The 16,096-nt window shown below is 36.1% G+C and overlaps 1 protein-coding gene across 10 annotated transcripts in view; it reads right to left on the reverse strand.

The window, feature by feature from the left end:
• ALB (albumin) overlaps positions 1–16,096 on the reverse strand; it is a 135,536-nt gene that overhangs the window by 21,169 nt on the left and 98,271 nt on the right. The window contains exon 1 of one of the 10 annotated variants that reach the window (XM_059922869.1): positions 15,496–15,537. The exons of the other annotated variants lie outside the window; for them this stretch is intronic. The gene's annotated coding sequence lies outside the window, so the exon portion shown is untranslated. Of the gene's footprint in view, positions 1–15,495; positions 15,538–16,096 lie in introns of those variants that run through there. 10 annotated transcript variants of the gene reach the window in all.

The following is a 16,096-nucleotide window of genomic DNA, read 5'->3' on the forward strand; positions in this document are numbered from 1 at the left end:
CTGAGCCATGAAATTTAAGTCTTGAAATTCTCGTCACCTTTTTAAGCATCTATATATGGGTTAACATCAAGAAATGAATTATTTGATCCAAAAAAACTTGTAACTTTTAAGAAATATATCAAATAAATAATTGGCCTAATCTTTTTTAAAGAGAAATTCATCTCTAGCCTAATTATAATAAACTATACAATGTAAATATTTTTAAAATGATTTTAAATATAATTATTGCACATATAAGTAATGAATTGTTCAAAATTAGTTTTTCGTGATGTGGACATTGAAAAGAACAAAATTCTTTTATTAGAATAGTATTTATAGATGTGAAGTTTCTGTTTGCAAAAATAGCTATTTGATAATAATATGTTGCTATAAAAATATGCATTCAAATAGCATAAAGAAGTAATTTCAGTAACGTATGATGTTGACAATGGCAATTTCTTTCCAAAATACTTTTGATTCACAGTTGTGAGATATGCAGTATATTTAATACGTGTAGCTTAAATTATTAGATGAAATATATACAATTACTATTTCAATTTTAATTTTTATAATTACATTAGATATTCTTTCATTCATTAAAATTATATAAATTGGCCTCTCAGCATTTAATGTCTTGAAGGCAAATGCTGTTATTGATGAGTTCAAATTTCTCTTTGTTATTACATGGAAAATTGGCAAAAATTGCACGTCGAGAAGCATGGTATCTAAAAGCAAACATTGTCCTAGCATCAACAAACCCATTATTTATTTAGGAACACCAGTGTTCTTGCTGACAGGGCACAATTCTGAAAATAATGTTTCAGACTTATTTTATTGCTTATTATTTTAAGTAGTACCACCTAGTCTTTCATTCATGTGAAAGAAATGTATCAAATGCTCACTAAATGCTCAAAATGTATTGAATGCTCACTAAATGCCACGCATTTCCTAGGCTATGAGGATACAAGAGATTAATAAGATACAGTCCCTGACTTTGAAGTTCTTGAAGACCTCCCTAGGTCTTGAAGCTCACAGTTTAATAGGGAAGATAGAACCATAGAAAGATAATTACACTGTAACATTGTAAAGTGCTGTGCATGTAGAACACAAAGTACTCCTGAGGTGATAAAGAAGTATCAGAGGAGAAGCTCTAAATTAAAGGGCAATCTTGTCCATAAATAAGATGTGTGGGCTCTAACCTCTTCAGGTAACTATGCAACTCAACAGACTGTAAAGCTTCAAATTTGCATTCTCTGGGTTCATTTTTGCCTATGAAGGAACTTTGCCTGAAGAAATGGAATGAGTAGGTAGAGGGCTGAGGGAAGTAAGGAGGGTAAGAATATGTGTGATTTCTAAATGTTTGATAAAATACCAAAATGCAGAAAGCAAAGAGTTAGACCTGAATTTAAAAGACAATGAAATTTCCTGTAGGAGTAAGAAAGAAAAGAAAGGCAGGCTGGCAATCAGAAAAAAAAAAAAGCAGAATTTGCAATTATTTGGATTTGCAGGCAAAGCTAAGGATGAGATTGGTCATTTTAATATTATAAACCCCAAAGAAATGTATTGTTCTGGTAAAAAGCTACAAAACTTCTATGGGGAAATAGTTCATCTAAGATGACTGACAAAGTCAGTAGACCACCCAAATATTTAGCGATAAAACAGTGTTCTTGATTCAAGCCATATTTATTTAATAATACCATGTGCCTGGACGTCTGAGAGGGCTTTCCCAGGGATGTGAGTTTTAAACTGAGAATTTTTAAAATGGGCATAAAGAAAGATGAAAGAAAATAGCCTTCCAGGCACAGGGGACAAAATGTGCAAATGCTTGAGAAAAGAAAGAGCATGAAAGAAACTGAGAAAAGCTACAGTTGAGGGGAAGCACAATGTGAGATGAGATATGAGAGTAGATGGTTTGTATGTCATCTTAGCTACAGTAGTATATTTGTTTTTCATTCTAAAAGCAATGAGAAGTTGAATGATTTTATTAGCCCAATGATATAATCTGATTTATGCTTCAGAAAATTACTCTGGTTGCAGTGTAGGGAAGAGACTAGAGAAGGCAAGAGTATATCTAGGAAGACTAGTCAGGGGATTAATGCAATAGTCCCAGCAACAGATGGTGAGATCTTGACCTATATCAGTGGTATAGAAATGGAGAGAAACGGACAGATTGAAGAGATATTTAGGAGCAGTACTGGTCTTGGACCCAAAAAAGAGATCCCCTTCTATAAAATCCATTCTTTAGAAGGCCTCCTCCAGCTTCTTCCAGCTATGTTCTGCCCCAGCTATGTTCTGCTTCCAGCTATGCTCTGCTCACAAAACCGAGGGTATGTCTTCCTCCTCTTCTAGACCATGATTCAGGCACCCTAACCCTGGAACTCCCAGTCCAAACAGCTCTGAACCTCTTCTAGGGCCAGAGAGTTCCCTTACATGAGTATATCTTTCCATGGGCAGACCATATTATTGATGTATTTACTCCTAGGTCTGAGAAGTGGCCAAGAGGCAGCTTTTGAAGGTGGTATATAATAAGCTGGGATATAATAAGTGGAATTTCCACATGCACATAAATAACGTCCCTTCATAGTACAGGATAAAGCCAGGGATAGGCAGAAAAGAGAGGTGGGCCAGGGCTGGGGGGTGGTTCTCTCCAGCACAAAACTCCAAGGAGAAATAATCAGCAGGACTGGATGGATTGAAAATGGTTGGTAAGAAAAGTAGAGGTGTCATGATGATTTCTAGCTTTCTGCCTTGTACAATTCAATGATTGTGGCATGACTCACAGGTCTAAGGAGCACTGGACAAAGACCAGAGCTATGTAGGAATATCATTAGTATGATTTGGACATGTTTGATTTCAGGCATGTTTGAGACATCTAAGAAGAGATGTCAAAGACAAGAAAAAGAAATATAAGGAATCCAAATTGGAAAGTAAGAAGTAAAGCTGTCACAGTTTGCAGACAACAGGATACTATATACATAGAAAACCCTTAAAATGCTACCCAAAAAACTACTAGAGCGCAACAATCAACTTGGTAAAGTTGCAGAATACAAGATTAATATACAGAAATCTGTTGCATTTCTATACACTAACAATGAACTACCAGAAAGAGAAATTAAGGAAACAATCACATTTACAATTGCATCAAAAAGAATAAAATATCTAGGAATAAACTTACCTAAGGAGGTGAAAGACCTGTGCTTGGAAAACTATAAGACACTGATGAAAGAAACTGAAGATGACACAAACAGATGGAAAGATATACCATGCTCATGGATTGGAAGAATTAATATTGTTAAAATGATCATACTACTCAACACAATCTACAGACAATGCAATGGCAAAATACCAATGGCATTTTTCACAAAACTAGAAAAAATAATTTTAAAATTCGTATGGAACCACAAAAGACCCCGAATAGCCAAAACAATCTTGAGAAAGAAGAACAGAGCTGGAGGAATCACACTCTTAGACTTCAGACTATACTACAAAGCTACAGTAATCAAAACAGCATGGTACTGGCACAAAAACAGACACACAGATCAATGAAACAGAGTAGAGAGCCCAGGAATAAACCCATGCACTCATGGTCAATTAATCTATGACAAAGGAGGCAAGAATGTACAGTGGAGAAAAGACAGTCTCTTCAATAAGTGGTATTGGGAAAACTGAACAGCTGCATGTAAAAGAATGAAATAAGAACATCATCTAACATCGTATACAAAAATAAACTCAAAATTGATTAAAATCTAAATGTAAGACCAGATACTATAAAACTCTTAGAGGAAAACATAGGCAGAACACCCTTTGACATAAATTTTAGCAATATTTTTTTGAATCTGTCTCCTAAGGCAAAGAAAACAGAAGCAAAAATAAAGAAGTGGGCCTAATTAAACTTAAAAGCTTTTGCACAGCAAAGGAAACTATCAACAAAACAAAAAGACAACCTACTGAGTGGGAGAAAATACTTGCAAATGATATGACCAATGAGGGATTAATATCCAAAGTATACAAATAGCTCATACAACTCAATATCAAAAAAAAACCCAATTAAAAAATGGGCAGAATATCTGAATAGACATTTTTCCAAAGAATACATACAGATGGGCAATAGGCACATGAAAAGATGCTCAACATCACCAATCATCAGGGAAATGCAAATCAAAACCACAATGAGATATCACCTCACACCTGTCAGAATAGCTGTCATCAAAAAGACCACAAAAAACAAATGTTGGCAAGAACGTGGAGAAAAGGGAATACTTGTACATTGTTGGCTACACATTGTTGGGTGCAGCTACTGGAAAACAGTATGGACGTCTTTCAAAAAACTAAAAATAGAACTACCATGATCCAGCAATTCCACTCCTGTGTGTATATCCAATAAAAAAAAAACAAAAAACACTAATGTGAAAAGGTACATGCACCCCAATGTTCATAGCAGCATTATTTACAATTGCCAAGATATGGTAGCAACCTAAGAGTCCATCAACAGATGAATTAATAAAGAAGATATGGTATACATATACAATGTAATATTACTCAGCCATAAAAAAAAATGTTGCCATTTGCAGCAACATGGATAGACCTGGAGGGTATTATGCTTAGTGAAATAAGTCAGACAGAGAAAGACAAATACTGTATGCTATCACTTATATGTGTAATCTAAAAAATAAAACACACTAGTGAATATAACAAAAAAAGAAACTGACAGATACAGAGAACAAACTAACGGTTACTAGTGGCAGGAGGGAAGAGAGGAGGGACAAGATAGGGATAGGGAATTAAGAGGTACAAACTACTATGTGATAAAATAAATAAGCTATAAGGACATATTGTACAGCACAGGGAATATAGTCAATATTTTATAGTAACTATAAATGGAGTACAATTTTTTAAAATTGTGAATCACTATGTTGTACACCTGAAACTTGTATAATATTGTAAATCAACTATACCTCAATAAATAAAAAATATTAAAAATTAAAAGAACACTGAAAAAAAGAGAGATGTCAAGCAAGATAGTTATAGAGTTTAGAGGGCAGAGGCAAGGCCTAAGCTTGTAATATTATTTGTGAGTCATAAAGCAGTACAAGATTGAGATAGGCTGGGAAGAGAGTAACATGAGACAAGGAGAGGCCCATTATGGAGTGGAAAGATCAAAGATCAAATAACAGATGGCCAGAGAAGAGGAAACAAGTCAAGGCATTTTTATACCAGGGAATGTAAGGGAAGAAAATTTTGCTAAAGAGTTACAAATGTTACTGACAGGGATGGTAAACAAGAATTGAAATAATATCTATTGCAAGAGCATTACCAACGTCCTTAATAGAGCTGTTTGATGGAATGATGAGCCCAAAAACCACACTGGAGTGGCTGGAAAAGTAGATGGGAGGAGAGGAATAAATAACTACAGTATAGCTAACTCTTCCAAGAAATCTGGATGTGAAGGGGGGCAATTGGAGAAGGTTGAGGGTGAAAGAAAATTTTCATTGATGAGCATTTAGAAGCCAATGACAAGGGGTTTACTGATTGTGGCTTTTATTTACTCTATAAGGAAGGGATTGCTAAGAGTGAATGACTTGGAATTGAATATTTGAGGGAAATTGAGAAAGTTGAAGTATTCATTAAAAAAAAAGAGGGCATGCACTAAACAGAGAGACGTATTACCTGGGGCTAAATTGAAAAGTAAGAAAGTGTATTTGTGGCACTCATCTCCCTCTGCAACCCCCCATTAGGGCTCATGATAAACCCTCTCTCCCATTCCACAGCCCTCTGCACACCTCAAATGCATGTCTTAGATGCACCCCAGCATTACTGTTCTCTTAGGTTCACCAAGCCCCCCACTGGCACCCCACCTCTACTCTGTGTGCCTCCTCTCTAATGGACACCCCGTGCCAAAACTATCATTTCTGAATTTGTAGGCAAATTCAGGTGGGTGTTAAAGATCAACAATCTTAGTAAACTATAACTCCACAAAATCTAGAAGTCTCTCCTTTATCTCAACCCCATGCTCCCAATTTCCTCAGCACTCTATTTCCTCCACAAAACCACACCTAAACTTCTTTGAAACAAAGGCATTTTAGAAGTATTGCTGTTCTGTTGGTTAATTCCTGAGTGGAATCTCAGATAGGAAACCAAGTGAAGAGCAGAACCTGAGGCAGAGGTTCCATGGTTCTTCAACTCTCACCATGTAGGTCCTATCCCACTAGGATAGAGGTTAATTGACCCTTGTAAATAGCCTGTAAGGCCTGAACTTTGGTGCTTGAACTTTGGAATATCTATTTGGTTGTTCAGAAACTTATTTTTCTCTTTTTCCTTTTTGGATCATTAAGGTTGTTAGATCAGTGTTTCCTTACAATTGAAATGCTGCAATTTATATCCTACATGCCCAATATAATATATAATAAGGTCTTTGAAGGGATACCCCATGTATTATTATGTTCACTATATGTAACACGTGATCCAGTGCATACTTTGGATATGGAAGCCATTCAAAACTTTCACTGACTGTCAGTTTAACTTGACTGAGCAAGAGTCAATTGCACTCCTGTGGTAAGAGGCCATGAGCAACTTGATATTGATACCATATGTCCTCCCACATTTTGTGTTTCTCATTGGAATGCAATCTGGGAATTAGTTTGGTTAGAGGGATAACATGGAGGCAAACATGTTAGCAGATGCTGACTTACTTCAATCCTGGCCAACTAAAAAAGCTAACACATTCTTGCCATTAGGCATATGGAGATGTATTTACATAGCCTGATGATATATCCCATTGGCCCAGCAGCCACATTCACTGTCCAGAGTGTTGCTCAATTCTTAACCTGTTGCCATATGGCTGACACTTCTCTGCACTCCCCACCCAAATCCAAGTCCCAAGCCAATACTAATTCCCATTTATAATCTTTTGTATGCAGTTTAGGTGAGTAAACAAAAGGGGTGCTAGAAAAGTTCAAATATGAAACTCTTTCCAACGATTCAACCACCTTGTTACGCAAGACCACCTGTAGGGAACTTGCTCAAGGTCACTTACTACACTGGTGCTATTGCTTCTTCATTAGCCATATTAAACTGATAGCTACAATAACCTAAATCAGTCCATTCAGAGGTTGTTCTTTGATTCATTTTGACTATACCTTAAAATTTTGAGCACATTTCTGGGAAATATCAAATATGGAATGTGTCTGCAAGGATGAGGAGGAGAAGGTATGAGTAATATTCTTTTACTCAGTAGGAAAAATCTGGTATAGTCAGACATTAATACAGATATCCTTTTTTTAAAATTAAAAAATGTTTTTATAGCAAAAAAAAATGATTAGATTGCATTTTATTTTTAATATTCTTTGCTATCCACACACTGGGGTACATCTAACCAACTTGTGCATATGTTGGAGTCTCTCCATCTGTAGCCATGATCATCTAAGAAGGATTTCTATACCCTGTGAACTTGAAATTATTTCCTAATGCCTGATGGCACAATCCAAAATCTATATTAGCTTGCTCCTTATTGCCAAAAGGCTCTACAACCCATCAACTAAAATAAGATTCTTACTTTCAACTATCTTTAGAACAGTTTTTCAAACAGGGTCACAAAATAAATTTCGTGCCATGACCAATATTTTTTAGTAAAATAAAATGAACAGAAATGATCAGAGTACATTATATATAGTAGGATAAATGTCATCTTGTGAAATGTTTGCTATATATGTCATTAGTTCATTATGTAAAATGCATTTCTTACTACAGTCACTGTCAAAACACTTGGAGATCTATTCCTCCCCTTAAAATCCACTTGACATAAGCTCAGTATGTATGTTCAAAATCAATTTGTCATCTTCCCATCACAACCCTCATTTAATTTTCTTCCAAATTTACCCATTTGACTTATTATTCCCTAATTCTCCATGTCACTCATTTTTATAACCTTATAGTAATTTTAATGCCTCCTTCTCCTCAACCTCAAGTATCCAATCTGTCCCTAAATAATTTTGATCCATTCTTTAAAATCTCACATTTATCTTTATCCCCCCAAACCCTGACACAACTCTGGTTCAGGCTCTCACCAAATCATGCCTGAGTTATTATAATAAACTCTTAATTAATGTTCATACATGGAGTCCTTATATGCTCTGATTAATCCTAAAACTTTTCTCTCCTTAAAGTCTTTTAATGTTTCCCCATTACATTTTAAATAAATTCCAGGCTCCTTACCCTGGTATTCAAAATGTTCAGGAATCTGATTCCACTAGTTTATAACATCCGTGAAAGCAGAGGCTTTATCTTTCTCCATCACTGCAGTATCCCTAGTGGATAGCACATGATTGGCACATAACATGTGTTCAATAATATTTGTTAAATGGATGGGTAAATGAGTGAACAAATAAAAGAAGGATCTCTGTAGCATAATCTTTTATTTCTCTTTCACATATAAGTTCCCCTATTAAGACAGTAATATTCAGTGTAACATTTTTTGCAACCCTATAAAATATATAACACCATAATGAGTGAGAAGATTGTGCAAGGTGCTGCAAGGTCATCTTCATCTTACCCAGCATACCAAGCTCATTTCCAGACCAGGTCTCTGTTTATTAGGCAGTCTCCCACCATGTTGACTTTCCTCTGCTTTCTATTTATATAAATCCTCCTCCTCTTCAGAGCACACCTCAGAACTTTCTCTCCCCCAGTCTTACAGTCTTCTCACTCTCTTCTGATAATTTCTATTACTTTTATTAGTTCTTAGTCATACCTCTTGAATTTTATGGTTTTATTAAATTGTAATTGTTTTATAAGAGTAAAGATTTGTCCTATTTATTGTATTCTCCACAAAATCTCAGTCCAGTACTAGACACCTAGTAGAGTTGTTAAACCCATTAATTAAATTTAATTAGTAAAAATGTGCAAAATGATTGTATTGTGGAAAAAAACTAAGGAATGTTATTAAATATCCATCTCTAGCAAATTTAAGAGACACACAAGTAATCACATACATTCCTGGCATGTAGTATTTATGAGTATTCATTCACAAATGTTTGTTGAGTGAATGAATGAGTAAAAAAACAGATAAACAGTTTCTAGTCTAGTGTCCATAAACTCTTTGATATCCATGAAAGCCTAATGAAAGTCCATGGGCTTATTGTCAATATTGCAAATAATAATAATAGAAATTTTGTGTTTACTCATGATGAGACTTCAAATACTAACTAAAATCTCAAGTGCCTTTACATTAGATTAGAGGTATATCAACTGTACTGAAGCACTGCTGAGTGTGTCAGGAGAAAAATGCAGCAGTTTATTTAACAAACATTTATAAAGTGCCTACAATGTGCCAATGTTGTAGCAGTGCTCAGATGAGCTCATTCCCTCCTCAGAAGAACGCTATAAGGGCAACACTGTTATTATCTCTATTTTACAAATGAAGAAACTGAGATTGAGTTAAAGTAACTGAGGTTAAGTAACTTGCCCAAGGTCAACAGTTAGTGAGCAACAGAGCAAGAATTATGAACTCATGCAGCATGGGGTCAGGAGGGTATAGATCTAATCTATGTATAGATCTAATCAATGATGCCTTTCAAAAAATTACAGCAGTTGTTCTCCACTGATAGTCCCTAAAATCTTTCATTATATATGCAAAGCTACATCCATTGCTATTGGCAGTAGAAATATTTTTCCTTGAGTTTGAGCTGCAGAAGCTGGCATGAGGATCTACCCTTTGTGTTTTATGCTTTATTCTTTGTTCTCCTAAAATAAGGTCTCTGTCATAGAGGCCTTGCTTTTTACCTTTCCTGTAACAATCCCAGTGGCTGCAGCAGCAAGATAGGCAGTTGGTAGAGGTGGCAGTGCAAGATAAAGAGGAAAACAGACACTGGCAACCACATTGGAAATTAGACAGTAAAGTATCCATGAATATTTCAAATTTCAGATAATCTGGCAATAAATTAAAGCTAGAATCTACTCTTTCATATTATTTTACTTTACTATGTTAAAAACAGGCATACAAATCTTTATCTTAAAATATTTTAATTCATATTCTTTTCAATCATTGCTTTTCCACTTCTAGAAGACCTGTAGAAAGAATACTCTTTCATAACTCTGAAAGCAAAGCCCTTCTAAGCCACAAAGTCTTGCTCATCCTAGGAAGATTAGATATGAGGTTGTTTTCAGTTTAGTTGTACTAACGATTGCCTTTCAAGCCCAGTAGGTTAGATAAGACATCTGTGGAATTTGTTTGGAGACAAATGGGTGCTCAGATACAAAACTGCTGGATTACGCAGAGGCAGGGTGGACTGGAATGATAAATGCAAATGCAAGCCATGTAAAGGTGGCAACCAGAGAAAACAAGGTATTCATGGTAACGCACATCCTTTCAGTAATAATTATTTGGGAGTTTTCTGGATGAGATAATACAGGCACTGCATAGAACTGTTACTGCAGGGCTTCCCTGGTGGCGCAGTGGTTGAGAATCTGCCTGCCAATGCAGGGGACACGGGTTCGAGCCCTGGTCTGGGAAGATCCCACATGCCACGGAGCAACTGGGCCCGTGAGCCACAATTACTGAGCCTGCGCGTCTGAAGCCTGTGCTCCGCAACAAGAGAGGCCGCGATGGTGAGAGGCCCGCGCACCGCGATGAAGAGTGGTCCCCACTTGCCGCAGCTAGAGAAAGCCCTCACACAGAAACGAAGACTCAACACAGTCATAAATAAATAAATAAAAGAACGTGAATTTCTTTAAAAAAAAAAAAAAAAAAGAACTGTTACTGCACATATTTTTCTCTTTGTTATTCATTCATTCAGTTCATTCAAATGAATATCTAGTGTCTCCTATATTTCCCACCTATTTCTAGTGTCTATGCCAGGTACTGTATGAGGCATTATCATGTGTTGATTAAGAGCAGACTTGGGAACAGACTTCCCAAGTTTAAATGCCAGCCCCACTACTGGCTATGTGGAATTGGGCAAGTAACTCCAACTCTCTGTGCCTTGATTTTTTCTCCTCCAAATTGGGGTAATGTTAATTCATGGGATCACTATGAGGATTAAATTAGTTAATGCATGTCAAGTGTAAACAGTGCCTGGCACATATTGGCACTCAGTGAATTTTAGGAAAAGCAGGTTGGAACCAGCACAGGCTCTTACCTTGAGCGTGTTCAAATGAACTTGCACCTATAGACATACATGCAAGAGCACTTTAAGAAGGCAAAACAGCATATGGCTAACTGTAGACTGGCCTTTAGAGACTCTGAAATTGTCCACATAGGAAAGGTCACAGAAAGTTCTGTAGGGCAGGGTGGTCAGAGGTGTGACTTAATCTAGGTCTTAGAGTATGGGTTCAACCTGGACATTTTGTTATCCTCATTATTCAGACCAATACAGTTTTAAGAGACTAAAGCAAAATCTTAGGACTAGAAAAGTCCTTATAGATAACTGGTTCCATGTCTTTTGTTTTACAGAAAAGAATATAAAGGCCAGTTAGCAAGCTCATCAACAAATTTGTTGATGACCTACTATGTGCCAGCCTCTACTCTAGGTGCTGGAGATTCACCATTGAGCAAAACACACATATTCCTTGACCTCAAGGAGCTTACATTCCAGTAGAAAAGACAGCAAGTAAACAAGTAAATAAATAAATAGCTAATTTTATGTACTGATAAGTTGAAGATAATAAAATCAGGTACTGAGAGAGAATGTGATTAGTGAAGGGCTATGGTTTTTCCAAAGGATGTCAGAGAAGACTTGTCTGAGGAGGTGACCTTTCAGTTGAGATCTGAATGATGACAACGAGACGGGCATGGTGAGATTAGGGCTGGGGGCAAGGGGCATTCAAAGTAAAAGACACCGTAAGTGAAAAGGCCCTAAGAGGGGACAAAAAGTAGGCCAGGATAGCTATAGTGCAGTGAACAAGGAGAGAGTAGGAGGAGATGAGGTCCAGAAAGAGGCAGAAGCTGACGCTCTAGACCTCAGTAAGGAGCCTGAACTTTATTCTGGTGGTTGTTCAAAGTCATAGGTCAATTCTTAAGCAGCAGCATGACAAGATCTAATCTACGCTTTAGAAAGATCGCTGTCTAGATGTAATAGACCACACTGGGCAAGAGTGGAGGTAGGGAAACCAGCAGGCTTGACAGTAGCCCAGCAAGAGATGATGGTGGTTTAGGTTAGGATTATAGCAAAGGAAATGGTGACCAGTGGTCAGATTCTGAATACATTTGGGGAGTAGAGCTACCAGTTCTTACTGATAAATTGGATGTGAGGTGTGAGGGGAAAAAAAGACCCTATGACTTGTAGGTTTTGACCTCAAGAACTGAAGAATGCTGGAGCCATTTGTGGAGATGGGGAGGGCTTGGGGGACAGATCGAGGAGAAGAAGGTGGGAGAAGACATACAGGTTTAAGGAAGGTAATTGATAGTTCTGTTTGGCCTTGTTAAGTTTGAAATATCCGTTAGACATCCTGGTAGAAATGTCACCAACAGTACTTAATAGAGCTAAATATATGGTGAGAATTCATTAATTGTTGATAGATTATACATATATGTGACAATCAAAACCAGGTTTACCTTGATAGAAAAGATAATAAATTTCTACTTTTACTTATCTGCAGTCCCACTGAGTTGCAAATGGATATTTCTGTGCAATATCACTTGGTTATTCTCATGAACAATTATTGGTTAGTCACATACACTCTCTGATTTAATGACACAATATCTACCTTGGTGACCATACCTATATATCTTGACCCTACAATTTGAATATTCTTGTGCAAATAATGAGATAGATTTACAGTTGTATTTAATTTGGACAAATAATTAATTCAAAATCTTTCTTGAGAATATACATTGTATTAGAAACAATATTGGTGCTTTATGATAAGCACAAAAATATCAATATGCACAGTAATTTCTCCCAAGGATTTTACAAATTAAAAAGCCAAGGCAAGCCACAAAAAAATCTATAATATAAGGCATTCAGCCATGAGTGCTAAATAAAGATACGAGCAAAAAGCACTTCTATTCATTCATAGTACTTTAAAATTTTAATATATAGAACTATCCTACCCCTTAAACTTTAGAATCATCTCTGACCATAGTGAATTTCTTTTGCATACAAAAATCATCCTGTAGAAATCCTTCAATATATTAAAGAATGAATTCATTTAAAGATTTTTTAAATTATAACATCAGGCCATTCATCACGTTGAAGGCCAACGACCTGATGTTTATACTTTAATCCTTTGCCCCAGATAATTTGCAAAACCCAGGCAGACAGCAAATACTTTACAACTCTGATCAACAAAGAGTGAACTATGTCCATGGAAAAGTATACTCTGGGCAAATGAATTACAGAAAGTCCACACAAAGAAATGACCTCCAGGGAGTAGCCTAGCTTTGGGGAGGAGAAATGCTGAGTCCAGCATCTGTGTTATCAATCAGGGAAATCTCACCTGGTAGAGATTCAACAAACAAGTCCCATCATTCTATAATGTGAGTGACAGCTAACAGCTCTGAAAAGCTCCAATGGTAAATACAATAAAACAATCATTAACTTAGATATGACAGTGATCTAATTTGGGGAAATATTTTAAAATATTTGTTATGTCTCACATGTTCTGCCAAGCCCCCTTAACACACAAGTGAAGAGGCATTTGTAAGGGACAACATGGTGAAGTAAAACTAGGGATTATAATATCAGTTTTCTACAATACCTCACATCACTTTACCTCTTCCAATATGAAAAGTCTTAAAAATATGGCAGTGGGTGCCATACTACACACAAATTAGTGAAATGATCCCAGAGACATTAAACTTAGTTTGTAGAAGTTCCTTCTCCCTCTGACCTGCTGTCAAAACCTCATGATGTACAAGGAGAACACAGAACTCTTATATGACACTCCTACGTTCAGAGAGAAGCGACTAAGCCCACAGACTGCCTGGGTGTGATCATCCCTCTGCCATTTACTAGTTTTTGCCATTGGACAAGTTACTTCTTTATGCCTCAATTTCCTCAACTATAAATTGGGGATGTGAGTTTGTTTTAAAGGATTCAGTGATTTAATACATGTAAAGTGCCTAGAAAGTACCAGGCACATAGCAAGTACTCAATAAATGTTGGCTATTATTACTATAGCTTTTATTATCGCTATTATATGTTGTAAATACACAAGTACATGTATATGTGGAAATTATGGTGTCCAAAAAAAAAAAAACAAACAAGCAAACAAATGGGAGTGAAGAGTCCAAGATATTTAGCAAACAGGATATGCTTTAGGTGGAGAGAGAGAAAGAATACACACAGCTACTCACATATATCTTATTCATTACTGATGTCTGCCGAGGTGATTCTAGGAAATATTTGCAAGGCTAACCTACACAATCCTTGTAAAGAACCTTTACATTTTCCCTGTTTCAAAGTCTTAATACAGTTAAAAGCAGCCAAGATTAATCTGGAATCCCTAAGGGGAAAAAAATTAAAAACCGCTAGAAAATGTTTATTTTATTTCATTTTAGGTATACACGTTACATGCCTAGAATAGTACCAGGCACCTAGCAGAATCCTGATATAAGATGAGTGTTAAAACAGGAGTCAGAGTCAGTTCTGAACTCTGCCACTAACAGGCTGTGATTCTGAAGTGAATTACTTTCCTGTCTCAATTTTACAGCTAAAAATGCAAGAGGTAATAGTTACTATGTATTATTCATAAGTTTCCTCTGGTCTTCAGCACTTAAAAACTTCCCATTTAAAATTTTTTTAAATGAATTAAGTCTCACTATTAAATAGTCCTACTTTATCATTCTCCAAAACATCACAGGAGAGATTTCTCTCTAAAGATCCTTACCTTCTATCTTAATTTGACAAACAAACAAACAAAAAATGCCTCAGGATGCCCTTATTTTATATGAAAATTCCCAAAATTTGGGGGGTTGACACTACTATCACTGGATATTTACCAAATACTCACAAACTGAAGATGACATGTCCCCATAAAATAAAATATCAGTACCTATGTGGTGGGATAGCATTTGATCTAGTAAATTCTCCTCCTTTTTTCAGAAAATGTTGATTTTTGTCATAAGTAGTTAGGATATTCTGTGCTAAATGCTTTAGAGGAGGGATGTAAAAGGATGAAAAGCATGGACAAAGAGTTCTCTTTAATGTTGGCTTCTAAAACTTAAGCTCTTAGAGGAGCTGAAAGTATTACTGAAGTAGACAAAATGTTTGGGGGAAGTACTTGGGGAAGAGCAAAGGACATGAGAAGAGACAAGAAATAATCTATCAGGCTGAGGAGAGGAGACAGACATGGAGGGAAGTAATACGAATATGGTCCCTGGCAAATGTCATATGATATCACTTATATGTGGAACCTAAAATATGATACAAATGAAGTTATTTACAAAACAGAAACAGGCTCACAAACATAGAAAACAAACTTATGGTTATCAAAGGGGAAGGGGAGAGGGGATAAATTAGGAGTTTGGGATTAACAGATACAAACTACTATGTATAAAATAGATAAACAACAAGGTCTTACTGTATAGCAGAGGAAATTATATTCAATATCCTGTAATAACCTGTAATGGAGAAGAATATGAAAAGGAATATATATATATGCATATATATGTACATATATCACTGAATCACTTTGCTGTACACCAGAAACTAACACAACATTGTAAATCAGCTATACTTCAATTAAAAAAAAAAAAAAAAGAATATGGTCCCTCAAAGTCAGAGAGAAAGGTTTGTCTTAAAGGCTCTCTTTTTCTCCAACAGTGTAGGAAAGCTATAGAAAAATTAGTATCTTGAGAGAAAGACAGACCCTGTATTCTATTCAGGAAGGGTTTGGGAGAGAGTAAGACCCCAGAGAGGAAATAACTGTGGGACGTGTCTTAAGCAACCCCAAAGTGATGGAGATGAAAAGTACTCCACTTGAGCAGGTTCAAAATGGAAATAAATTTGACTTAGAAGAAATTAAGGAAAGTTACATTCTTACACAGCTGCTTTACTTACAAATGCACACATGTATTTAAGTAAATTAAAACTAATTTTTCTTTGAAAATTGATCTATATCTCCCCAAATTTTTAGCAAATGTCAGGGGTATCACAAACGCATTATACATCTAAGAACCTAA

Source organism: Balaenoptera ricei, chromosome 5, assembly GCF_028023285.1.
Source record: "Balaenoptera ricei isolate mBalRic1 chromosome 5, mBalRic1.hap2, whole genome shotgun sequence".
NCBI classification, from domain to species: domain Eukaryota; kingdom Metazoa; phylum Chordata; class Mammalia; order Artiodactyla; family Balaenopteridae; genus Balaenoptera; species Balaenoptera ricei.